Source organism: Triticum urartu, chromosome 1A (assembly GCF_056163025.1).
Source record: "Triticum urartu cultivar PI428250 chromosome 1A, HENAU_Tu73, whole genome shotgun sequence".
NCBI classification, from domain to species: Eukaryota; Viridiplantae; Streptophyta; class Magnoliopsida; order Poales; family Poaceae; genus Triticum; species Triticum urartu.
This window is the reverse complement of record NC_141873.1, coordinates 38,053,783-38,063,287: the sequence shown is the minus strand read 5'-3', so window position 1 is coordinate 38,063,287 and position 9,505 is coordinate 38,053,783. Positions and strand designations below refer to the sequence as shown.

At 48.9% G+C, this 9,505-nt stretch overlaps 29 non-coding genes across 29 annotated transcripts; all 29 read right to left on the bottom strand.

Moving 5' to 3' along the window:
* Positions 1–177: 177 nt before the first annotated feature.
* LOC147989379 (5S ribosomal RNA) lies at positions 178–296 on the bottom strand. Its single transcript, XR_015614868.1, has one exon. It is a non-coding gene; the product is annotated as a 5S ribosomal RNA (ribosomal RNA).
* Positions 297–505: 209 nt separating this feature from the next.
* Positions 506–624, bottom strand: LOC147989378 (5S ribosomal RNA). Its single transcript, XR_015614202.1, has one exon. It is a non-coding gene; the product is annotated as a 5S ribosomal RNA (ribosomal RNA).
* A 209-nt stretch (positions 625–833) lies between these two features.
* LOC147989377 (5S ribosomal RNA) lies at positions 834–952 on the bottom strand. The gene has a single exon (XR_015614295.1). It is a non-coding gene; the product is annotated as a 5S ribosomal RNA (ribosomal RNA).
* Positions 953–1,161: 209 nt separating this feature from the next.
* On the bottom strand, positions 1,162–1,280 carry LOC147989376 (5S ribosomal RNA). The gene has a single exon (XR_015614867.1). It is a non-coding gene; the product is annotated as a 5S ribosomal RNA (ribosomal RNA).
* A 209-nt stretch (positions 1,281–1,489) lies between these two features.
* On the bottom strand, positions 1,490–1,608 carry LOC147989375 (5S ribosomal RNA). The gene has a single exon (XR_015614382.1). It is a non-coding gene; the product is annotated as a 5S ribosomal RNA (ribosomal RNA).
* Positions 1,609–1,818: 210 nt separating this feature from the next.
* Positions 1,819–1,937, bottom strand: LOC147989374 (5S ribosomal RNA). The gene has a single exon (XR_015614216.1). It is a non-coding gene; the product is annotated as a 5S ribosomal RNA (ribosomal RNA).
* Positions 1,938–2,145: 208 nt separating this feature from the next.
* LOC147989373 (5S ribosomal RNA) lies at positions 2,146–2,264 on the bottom strand. Its single transcript, XR_015614300.1, has one exon. It is a non-coding gene; the product is annotated as a 5S ribosomal RNA (ribosomal RNA).
* Positions 2,265–2,473: 209 nt separating this feature from the next.
* Positions 2,474–2,592, bottom strand: LOC147989372 (5S ribosomal RNA). Its single transcript, XR_015614866.1, has one exon. It is a non-coding gene; the product is annotated as a 5S ribosomal RNA (ribosomal RNA).
* Positions 2,593–2,801: 209 nt separating this feature from the next.
* On the bottom strand, positions 2,802–2,920 carry LOC147989371 (5S ribosomal RNA). Its single transcript, XR_015614372.1, has one exon. It is a non-coding gene; the product is annotated as a 5S ribosomal RNA (ribosomal RNA).
* A 210-nt stretch (positions 2,921–3,130) lies between these two features.
* On the bottom strand, positions 3,131–3,249 carry LOC147989370 (5S ribosomal RNA). The gene has a single exon (XR_015614215.1). It is a non-coding gene; the product is annotated as a 5S ribosomal RNA (ribosomal RNA).
* Positions 3,250–3,458: 209 nt separating this feature from the next.
* LOC147989369 (5S ribosomal RNA) lies at positions 3,459–3,577 on the bottom strand. Its single transcript, XR_015614123.1, has one exon. It is a non-coding gene; the product is annotated as a 5S ribosomal RNA (ribosomal RNA).
* A 208-nt stretch (positions 3,578–3,785) lies between these two features.
* LOC147989368 (5S ribosomal RNA) lies at positions 3,786–3,904 on the bottom strand. Its single transcript, XR_015614865.1, has one exon. It is a non-coding gene; the product is annotated as a 5S ribosomal RNA (ribosomal RNA).
* A 209-nt stretch (positions 3,905–4,113) lies between these two features.
* On the bottom strand, positions 4,114–4,232 carry LOC147989367 (5S ribosomal RNA). Its single transcript, XR_015614306.1, has one exon. It is a non-coding gene; the product is annotated as a 5S ribosomal RNA (ribosomal RNA).
* Positions 4,233–4,441: 209 nt separating this feature from the next.
* LOC147989366 (5S ribosomal RNA) lies at positions 4,442–4,560 on the bottom strand. Its single transcript, XR_015614863.1, has one exon. It is a non-coding gene; the product is annotated as a 5S ribosomal RNA (ribosomal RNA).
* A 209-nt stretch (positions 4,561–4,769) lies between these two features.
* Positions 4,770–4,888, bottom strand: LOC147989365 (5S ribosomal RNA). Its single transcript, XR_015614862.1, has one exon. It is a non-coding gene; the product is annotated as a 5S ribosomal RNA (ribosomal RNA).
* A 209-nt stretch (positions 4,889–5,097) lies between these two features.
* Positions 5,098–5,216, bottom strand: LOC147989364 (5S ribosomal RNA). The gene has a single exon (XR_015614861.1). It is a non-coding gene; the product is annotated as a 5S ribosomal RNA (ribosomal RNA).
* A 210-nt stretch (positions 5,217–5,426) lies between these two features.
* Positions 5,427–5,545, bottom strand: LOC147989363 (5S ribosomal RNA). The gene has a single exon (XR_015614860.1). It is a non-coding gene; the product is annotated as a 5S ribosomal RNA (ribosomal RNA).
* Positions 5,546–5,754: 209 nt separating this feature from the next.
* On the bottom strand, positions 5,755–5,873 carry LOC147989362 (5S ribosomal RNA). The gene has a single exon (XR_015614859.1). It is a non-coding gene; the product is annotated as a 5S ribosomal RNA (ribosomal RNA).
* Positions 5,874–6,082: 209 nt separating this feature from the next.
* LOC147989361 (5S ribosomal RNA) lies at positions 6,083–6,201 on the bottom strand. Its single transcript, XR_015614858.1, has one exon. It is a non-coding gene; the product is annotated as a 5S ribosomal RNA (ribosomal RNA).
* A 209-nt stretch (positions 6,202–6,410) lies between these two features.
* On the bottom strand, positions 6,411–6,529 carry LOC147989360 (5S ribosomal RNA). The gene has a single exon (XR_015614857.1). It is a non-coding gene; the product is annotated as a 5S ribosomal RNA (ribosomal RNA).
* Positions 6,530–6,738: 209 nt separating this feature from the next.
* LOC147989359 (5S ribosomal RNA) lies at positions 6,739–6,857 on the bottom strand. The gene has a single exon (XR_015614225.1). It is a non-coding gene; the product is annotated as a 5S ribosomal RNA (ribosomal RNA).
* Positions 6,858–7,067: 210 nt separating this feature from the next.
* On the bottom strand, positions 7,068–7,186 carry LOC147989358 (5S ribosomal RNA). The gene has a single exon (XR_015614856.1). It is a non-coding gene; the product is annotated as a 5S ribosomal RNA (ribosomal RNA).
* A 209-nt stretch (positions 7,187–7,395) lies between these two features.
* LOC147989357 (5S ribosomal RNA) lies at positions 7,396–7,514 on the bottom strand. Its single transcript, XR_015614855.1, has one exon. It is a non-coding gene; the product is annotated as a 5S ribosomal RNA (ribosomal RNA).
* A 209-nt stretch (positions 7,515–7,723) lies between these two features.
* LOC147989356 (5S ribosomal RNA) lies at positions 7,724–7,842 on the bottom strand. Its single transcript, XR_015614374.1, has one exon. It is a non-coding gene; the product is annotated as a 5S ribosomal RNA (ribosomal RNA).
* A 209-nt stretch (positions 7,843–8,051) lies between these two features.
* On the bottom strand, positions 8,052–8,170 carry LOC147989355 (5S ribosomal RNA). The gene has a single exon (XR_015614854.1). It is a non-coding gene; the product is annotated as a 5S ribosomal RNA (ribosomal RNA).
* Positions 8,171–8,378: 208 nt separating this feature from the next.
* LOC147989354 (5S ribosomal RNA) lies at positions 8,379–8,497 on the bottom strand. The gene has a single exon (XR_015614852.1). It is a non-coding gene; the product is annotated as a 5S ribosomal RNA (ribosomal RNA).
* Positions 8,498–8,707: 210 nt separating this feature from the next.
* On the bottom strand, positions 8,708–8,826 carry LOC147989353 (5S ribosomal RNA). The gene has a single exon (XR_015614851.1). It is a non-coding gene; the product is annotated as a 5S ribosomal RNA (ribosomal RNA).
* Positions 8,827–9,034: 208 nt separating this feature from the next.
* LOC147989352 (5S ribosomal RNA) lies at positions 9,035–9,153 on the bottom strand. The gene has a single exon (XR_015614850.1). It is a non-coding gene; the product is annotated as a 5S ribosomal RNA (ribosomal RNA).
* Positions 9,154–9,361: 208 nt separating this feature from the next.
* Positions 9,362–9,480, bottom strand: LOC147989351 (5S ribosomal RNA). Its single transcript, XR_015614849.1, has one exon. It is a non-coding gene; the product is annotated as a 5S ribosomal RNA (ribosomal RNA).
* Between the last annotated feature and the right edge of the window lie 25 nt (positions 9,481–9,505).

Here is a 9,505-nt window from a genome sequence, read left to right as displayed (position 1 = left end):
TGCCCCTCCCAGCTCCACTACAAAGACGATCGTACTTTGCTTTCCCCGCCGCTACACGCGTGAATAATGACCAACGAGCTAAAACTTACCGCAAACGTGCAAAATAATAAAACGTGGTAAATATATGTCGCGGCCGTGAGCTTTCTTTTGCACGCCGCGCAAAAAAAATTTAAAAAGGGAATGCAACACGAGGACTTCCCAGGAGGTCACCCATCCTAGTACTACTCTCGCCCAAGCACGCTTAACTTCGGAGTTCTGATGGGATCCGGTGCTTTAGTGCTGGTATGATCGCATCCGACATGTTACCCCCGTCTTCGTCCCTTATGCTTGCCCCTCCCAGCTCCACTACAAAGACGATCGTACTTTGCTTTCCCCGCCGCTACACGCGTGAATAATGACCAACGAGCTAAAACTTACCGCAAACGTGCAAAATAATAAAACGTGGTAAATATATGTCGCGGCCGTGAGTTTTCTTTTGCACGCCGCGCAAAAAAAATTTAAAAAGGGAATGCAACACAAGGACTTCCCAGGAGGTCACCCATCCTAGTACTACTCTCGCCCAAGCACGCTTAACTTCGGAGTTCTGATGGGATCCGGTGCTTTAGTGCTGGTATGATCACATCCGACATGTTACACCCGTCTTCGTCCCTTATGCTTGCCCCTCCCAGCTCCACTACAAAGACGATCGTACTTTGCTTTGCCCGCCGCTACACGCGTGAATAATGACCAACGAGCTAAAACTTACCGCAAACGTGCAAAATAATAAAACGTGGTAAATATATGTCGCGGCCGTGAGTTTTCTGTTGCACGCCGCGCAAAAAAAAATTAAAAAAGGAATGCAACACGAGGACTTCCCAGGAGGTCACCCATCCTAGTACTACTCTCGCCCAAGCACGCCTAACTTCGGAGTTCTGATGGGATCCGGTGCTTTAGTGCTGGTATGATCGCATCCGACATGTTACCCCCGTCTTCGTCCCTTATGCTTGCCCCTCCCAGCTCCACTACAAAGACGATCGTACTTTGCTTTCCCCGCCGCTACACGCGTGAATAATGACCAACGAGCTAAAACTTACCGCAAACGTGCAAAATAATAAAACGTGGTAAATATATGTCGCGGCCGTGAGTTTTCTTTTGCACGCCGCGCAAAAAAAAATTAAAAAGGGAATGCAACACGAGGACTTCCCAGGAGGTCACCCATCCTAGTACTACTCTCGCCCAAGCACGCTTAACTTCGGAGTTCTGATGGGATCCGGTGCTTTAGTGCTGGTATGATCGCATCCGACATGTTACCCCCGTCTTCGTCCCTTATGCTTGCCCCTCCCAGCTCCACTACAAAGACGATCGTACTTTGCTTTGCCCGCCGCTACACGCGTGAATAATGACCAACGAGCTAAAACTTACCGCAAACGTGCAAAATAATAAAACATGGTAAATATATGTCGCGGCCGTGAGTTTTCTTTTGCACGCCGCGCAAAAAAAATTTAAAAAGGGAATGCAACACGAGGACTTCCCAGGAGGTCACCCATCCTAGTACTACTCTCGCCCAAGCACGCTTAACTTTGGAGTTCTGATGGGATCCGATGCTTTTGTGCTGGTATGATCGCATCCGACATGTTACCCCCCGTCTTCGTCCCTTATGCTTGCCCCTCCCAGCTCCACTACAAAGACGATCGTACTTTGCTTTGCCCGCCGCTACACGCGTGAATAATGACCAACGAGCTAAAAGTTACCGCAAACGTGCAAAATAATAAAACGTGGTAAATATATGTCGCGGCCGTGAGTTTTCTTTTGCACGCCGCGCAAAAAAAATTTAAAAAGGGAATGCAACACGAGGACTTCCCAGGAGGTCACCCATCCTAGTACTACTCTCGCCCAAGCACGCTTAACCTCGGAGTTCTGATGGGATCCGGTGCTTTAGTGCTGGTATGATCGCATCCGACATGTTACCCCCGTCTTCGTCCCTTATGCTTGCCCCTCCCAGCTCCACTACAAAGACGATCGTACTTTGCTTTCCCCGCCGCTACACGCGTGAATAATGACCAACGAGCTAAAACTTACCGCAAACGTGCAAAATAATAAAACGTGGTAAATATATGTCGCGGCCGTGAGTTTTCTTTTGCACGCCGCGCAAAAAAAATTAAAAAGGGAATGCAACACGAGGACTTCCCAGGAGGTCACCCATCCTAGTACTACTCTCGCCCAAGCACGCTTAACTTCGGAGTTCTGATGGGATCCGGTCCTTTAGTGCTGGTATGATCGCATCCGACATGTTACCCCCGTCTTCGTCCCTTATGCTTGCCCCTCCCAGCTCCACTACAAAGACGATTGTACTTTGCTTTCCCCGCCGCTACACGCGTGAATAATGACCAACGAGCTAAAACTTACCGCAAACGTGCAAAATAATAAAACGTGGTAAATATATGTCGCGGCCGTGAGTTTTCTTTTGCACGCCGCGCAAAAAAAAATTAAAAAAGGAATGCAACACGAGGACTTCCCAGGAGGTCACCCATCCTAGTACTACTCTCGCCCAAGCACGCTTAACTTCGGAGTTCTGATGGGATCCGGTGCTTTAGTGCTGGTATGATCGCATCCGACATGTTACCCCCGTCTTCGTCCCTTATGCTTGCCCCTCCCAGCTCCACTACAAAGACGATCGTACTTTGCTTTGCCCGCCGCTACACGCGTGAATAATGACCAACGAGCTAAAACTTACCGCAAACGTGCAAAATAATAAAACATGGTAAATATATGTCGCGGCCGTGAGTTTTCTTTTGCACGCCGCGCAAAAAAAAGTTAAAAAGGGAATGCAACACGAGGACTTCCCAGGAGGTCACCCATCCTAGTACTACTCTCGCCCAAGCACGCTTAACTTTGGAGTTCTGATGGGATCCGATGCTTTAGTGCTGGTATGATCGCATCCGACATGTTACCCCCCGTCTTCGTCCCTTATGCTTGCCCCTCCCAGCTCCACTACAAAGACGATCGTACTTTGCTTTGCCCGCCGCTACACGCGTGAATAATGACCAACGAGCTAAAAGTTACCGCAAACGTGCAAAATAATAAAACGTGGTAAATATATGTCGCGGCCGTGAGTTTTCTTTTGCACGCCGCGCAAAAAAAATTTAAAAAGGGAATGCAACACGAGGACTTCCCAGGAGGTCACCCATCCTAGTACTACTCTCGCCCAAGCACGCTTAACCTCGGAGTTCTGATGGGATCCGGTGCTTTAGTGCTGGTATGATCGCATCCGACATGTTACCCCCGTCTTCGTCCCTTATGCTTGCCCCTCCCAGCTCCACTACAAAGACGATTGTACTTTGCTTTGCCCTCCGCTACACGCGTGAATAATGACCAACGAGCTAAAACTTACCGCAAACGTGCAAAATAATAAAACGTGGTAAATATATGTCGCGGTCGTGAGTTTTCATTTGCACGCCGCGCAAAAAAAAATTAAAAAGGGAATGCAACACGGGGACTTCCCAGGAGGTCACCCATCCTAGTACTACTCTCGCCCAAGCACGCTTAACTTCGGAGTTCTGATGGGATCCGGTGCTTTAGTGCTGGTATGATCGCATCCGACATGTTACCCCCGTCTTCGTCCCTTATGCTTGCCCCTCCCAGCTCCACTACAAAGACGATCGTACTTTGCTTTCCCCGCCGCTACACGCGTGAATAATGACCAACGAGCTAAAACTTACCGCAAACGTGCAAAATAATAAAACGTGGTAAATATATGTCGCGGCCGTGAGTTTTCTTTTGCACGCCGCGCAAAAAAAATTAAAAAGGGAATGCAACACGAGGACTTCCCAGGAGGTCACCCATCCTAGTACTACTCTCGCCCAAGCACGCTTAACTTCGGAGTTCTGATGGGATCCGGTGCTTTAGTGCTGGTATGATCGCATCCGACATGTTACCCCCGTCTTCGTCCCTTATGCTTGCCCCTCCCAGCTCCACTACAAAGACGATCGTACTTTGCTTTCCCCGCCGCTACACGCGTGAATAATGACCAACGAGCTAAAACTTACCGCAAACGTGCAAAATAATAAAACGTGGTAAATATATGTCGCGGCCGTGAGTTTTCTTTTGCACGCCGCGCAAAAAAAAATTAAAAAAGGAATGCAACACGAGGACTTCCCAGAAGGTCACCCATCCTAGTACTACTCTCGCCCAAGCACGCTTAACTTCGGAGTTCTAATGGGATCCGATGCTTTAGTGCTGGTATGATCGCATCCGACATGTTACCCCCGTCTTCGTCCCTTATGCTTGCCCCTCCCAGCTCCACTACAAAGACGATCGTACTTTGCTTTCCCCGCCGCTACACGCGTGAATAATGACCAACGAGCTAAAACTTACCGCAAACGTGCAAAATAATAAAACGTGGTAAATATATGTCGCGGCCGTGAGTTTTCTTTTGCACGCCGCGCAAAAAAAAGTTAAAAAGGGAATGCAACACGAGGACTTCCCAGGAGGTCACCCATCCTAGTACTACTCTCGCCCAAGCACGCTTAACTTCGGAGTTCTGATGGGATCCGGTGCTTTAGTGCTGGTATGATCGCATCCGACATGTTACCCCCGTCTTCGTCCCTTATGCTTGCCCCTCCCAGCTCCACTACAAAGACGATTGTACTTTGCTTTCCCCGCCGCTACACGCGTGAATAATGACCAACGAGCTAAAACTTACCGCAAACGTGCAAAATAATAAAACGTGGTAAATATATGTCGCGGCCGTGAGTTTTCTTTTGCACGCCGCGCAAAAAAAAGTTAAAAAGGGAATGCAACACGAGGACTTCCCAGGAGGTCACCCATCCTAGTACTACTCTCGCCCAAGCACGCTTAACTTCGGAGTTCTGATGGGATCCGGTGCTTTAGTGCTGGTATGATCGCATCCGACATGTTACCCCCGTCTTCGTCCCTTATGCTTGCCCCTCCCAGCTCCACTACAAAGACGATTGTACTTTGCTTTGCCCGCCGCTACACGCGTGAATAATGACCAACGAGCTAAAACTTACCGCAAACGTGCAAAATAATAAAACGTGGTAAATATATGTCGCGGCCGTGAGTTTTCTTTTGCATGCCGCGCAAAAAAAATTTAAAAAGGGAATGCAACACGAGGACTTCCCAGGAGGTCACCCATCCTAGTACTACTCTCGCCCAAGCACGCTTAACTTCGGAGTTCTGATGGGATCCGGTGCTTTAGTGCTGGTATGATCGCATCCGACATGTTACCCCCGTCTTCGTCCCTTATGCTTGCCCCTCCCAGCTCCACTACAAAGACGATCGTACTTTGCTTTGCCCGCCGCTACACGCGTGAATAATGACCAACGAGCTAAAACTTACCGCAAACGTGCAAAATAATAAAACGTGGTAAATATATGTCGCGGCCGTGAGTTTTCTTTTGCACGCCGCGCAAAAAAAAAATTAAAAAGGGAATGCAACACGAGGACTTCCCAGGAGGTCACCCATCCTAGTACTACTCTCGCCCAAGCACGCTTAACTTCGGAGTTCTGATGGGATCCGGTGCTTTAGTGCTGGTATGATCGCATCCGACATGTTACCCCCGTCTTCGTCCCTTATGCTTGCCCCTCCCAGCTCCACTACAAAGATGATCGTACTTTGCTTTCCCCGCCGCTACACGCGTGAATAATGACCAACGAGCTAAAACTTACCGCAAACGTGCAAAATAATAAAACGTGGTAAATATATGTCGCGGCCGTGAGTTTTCTTTTGCACGCCGCACAAAAAAAATTTAAAAAGGGAATGCAACACGAGGACTTCCCAGGAGGTCACCCATCCTAGTACTACTCTCGCCCAAGCACGCTTAACTTCGGAGTTCTGATGGGATCCGGTGCTTTAGTGCTGGTATGATCGCATCCGACATGTTACCCCCGTCTTCGTCCCTTATGCTTGCCCCTCCCAGCTCCACTACAAAGACGATCGTACTTTGCTTTGCCCGCCGCTACACGCGTGAATAATGACCAACGAGCTAAAACTTACCGCAAACGTGCAAAATAATAAAACGTGGTAAATATATGTCGCGGCCGTGAGTTTTCTTTTGCACGCCGCGCAAAAAAAAGTTAAAAAGGGAATGCAACACGAGGACTTCCCAGGAGGTCACCCATCCTAGTACTACTCTCGCCCAAGCACGCTTAACTTCGGAGTTCTGATGGGATCCGGTGCTTTAGTGCTGGTATGATCGCATCCGACATGTTACCCCCGTCTTCGTCCCTTATGCTTGCCCCTCCCAGCTCCACTACAAAGACGATTGTACTTTGCTTTCCCCGCCGCTACACGCGTGAATAATGACCAACGAGCTAAAACTTACCGCAAACGTGCAAAATAATAAAACGTGGTAAATATATGTCGCGGCCGTGAGTTTTCTTTTGCACGCCGCGCAAAAAAAAGTTAAAAAGGGAATGCAACACGAGGACTTCCCAGGAGGTCACCCATCCTAGTACTACTCTCGCCCAAGCACGCTTAACTTCGGAGTTCTGATGGGATCCGGTGCTTTAGTGCTGGTATGATCGCATCCGACATGTTACCCCCGTCTTCGTCCCTTATGCTTGCCCCTCCCAGCTCCACTACAAAGACGATTGTACTTTGCTTTGCCCGCCGCTACACGCGTGAATAATGACCAACGAGCTAAAACTTACCGCAAACGTGCAAAATAATAAAACGTGGTAAATATATGTCGCGGCCGTGAGTTTTCTTTTGCATGCCGCGCAAAAAAAATTTAAAAAGGGAATGCAACACGAGGACTTCCCAGGAGGTCACCCATCCTAGTACTACTCTCGCCCAAGCACGCTTAACTTCGGAGTTCTGATGGGATCCGATGCTTTAGTGCTGGTATGATCGCATCCGACATGTTACCCCCGTCTTCGTCCCTTATGCTTGCCCCTCCCAGCTCCACTACAAAGACGATCGTACTTTGCTTTGCCCGCCGCTACACGCGTGAATAATGACCAACGAGCTAAAACTTACCGCAAACGTGCAAAATAATAAAACGTGGTAAATATATGTCGCGGCCGTGAGTTTTCTTTTGCACGCCGCGCAAAAAAAATATTAAAAAGGGAATGCAACACGAGGACTTCCCAGGAGGTCACCCATCCTAGTACTACTCTCGCCCAAGCACGCTTAACTTCGGAGTTCTGATGGGATCCGGTGCTTTAGTGCTGGTATGATCGCATCCGACATGTTACCCCCGTCTTCGTCCCTTATGCTTGCCCCTCCCAGCTCCACTACAAAGATGATCGTACTTTGCTTTCCCCGCCGCTACACGCGTGAATAATGACCAACGAGCTAAAACTTACCGCAAACGTGCAAAATAATAAAACGTGGTAAATATATGTCGCGGCCGTGAGTTTTCTTTTGCACGCCGCGCAAAAAAAATTTAAAAAGGGAATGCAACACGAGGACTTCCCAGGAGGTCACCCATCCTAGTACTACTCTCGCCCAAGCACGCTTAACTTCGGAGTTCTGATGGGATCCGGTGCTTTAGTGCTGGTATGATCGCATCCGACATGTTACCCCCGTCTTCGTCCCTTATGCTTGCCCCTCCCAGCTCCACTACAAAGACGATCGTACTTTGCTTTGCCCGCCGCTACACGCGTGAATAATGACCAACGAGCTAAAACTTACCGCAAACGTGCAAAATAATAAAACGTGGTAAATATATTTCGCGGCCGTGAGTTTTCTTTTGCACGCCGCGCAAAAAAAATTTAAAAAGGGAATGCAACATGAGGACTTCCCAGGAGGTCACCCATCCTAATACTACTCTCGCCCAAGCACGCTTAACTTCGGAGTTCTGATGGGATCCGGTGCTTTAGTGCTGGTATGATCGCATCCGACATGTTACCCCCGTCTTCGTCCCTTATGCTTGCCCCTCCCAGCTCCACTACAAAGACGATCGTACTTTGCTTTCCCCGCCGCTACACGCGTGAATAATGACCAACGAGCTAAAACTTACCGCAAACGTGCAAAATAATAAAACGTGGTAAATATATGTCGCGGCCGTGAGTTTTCTTTTGCACGCCGCGCAAAAAAAATTTAAAAAGGGAATGCAACACGAGGACTTCCCAGGAGGTCACCCATCCTAGTACTACTCTCGCCCAAGCACGCTTAACTTCGGAGTTCTGATGGGATCCGGTGCTTTAGTGCTGGTATGATCGCATCCGACATGTTACCCCGTCTTCGTCCCTTATGCTTGCCCCTCCCAGCTCCACTACAAAGACGATCGTACTTTGCTTTCCCCGCCGCTACACGCGTGAATAATGACCAACGAGCTAAAACTTACCGCAAACGTGCAAAATAATAAAACGTGGTAAATATATTTCGCGGCCGTGAGTTTTCTTTTGCACGCCGCGCAAAAAAAAATTAAAAAGGGAATGCAACACGAGGACTTCCCAGGAGGTCACCCATCCTAGTACTACTCTCGCCCAAGCACGCTTAACTTCGGAGTTCTGATGGGATCCGGTGCTTTAGTGCTGGTATGATCGCATCCGACATGTTACCCCCGTCTTCGTCCCTTATGCTTGCCCCTCCCAGCTCCACTACAAAGACGATTGTACTTTGCTTTGCCCTCCGCTACACGCGTGAATAATGACCAACGAGCTAAAACTTACCGCAAACGTGCAAAATAATAAAACGTGGTAAATATATGTCGCGGCCGTGAGTTTTCTTTTGCACGCCGCGCAAAAAAAAAATTAAAAAGGGAATGCAACACGAGGACTTCCCAGGAGGTCACCCATCCTAGTACTACTCTCGCCCAAGCACGCTTAACTTCGGAGTTCTGATGGGATCCGGTGCTTTAGTGCTGGTATGATCGCATCCGACATGTTACCCCCGTCTTCGTCCCTTATGCTTGCCCCTCCCAGCTCCACTACAAAGACGATCGTACTTTGCTTTCCCCGCCGCTACACGCGTGAATAATGACCAACGAGCTAAAACTTACCGCAAACGTGCAAAATAATAAAACGTGGTAAATATATGTCGCGGCCGTGAGTTTTCTTTTGCACGCCGCGCAAAAAAAATTAAAAAGGGAATGCAACACGAGGACTTCCCAGGAGGTCACCCATCCTAGTACTACTCTCGCCCAAGCACGCTTAACTTCGGAGTTCTGATGGGATCCGGTGCTTTAGTGCTGGTATGATCGCATCCGACATGTTACCCCCGTCTTCGTCCCTTATGCTTGCCCCTCCCAGCTCCACTACAAAGACGATCGTACTTTGCTTTGCCCGCCGCTACACGCGTGAATAATGACCAACGAGCTAAAACTTACCGCAAACGTGCAAAATAATAAAACGTGGTAAATATATGTCGCGGCCGTGAGTTTTCTTTTGCACGCCGCGCAAAAAAAATTAAAAAGGGAATGCAACACGAGGACTTCCCAGGAGGTCACCCATCCTAGTACTACTCTCGCCCAAGCACGCTTAACTTCGGAGTTCTGATGGGATCCGGTGCTTTAGTGCTGGTATGATCGCATCCGACATGTTACCCCCGTCTTCGTCCC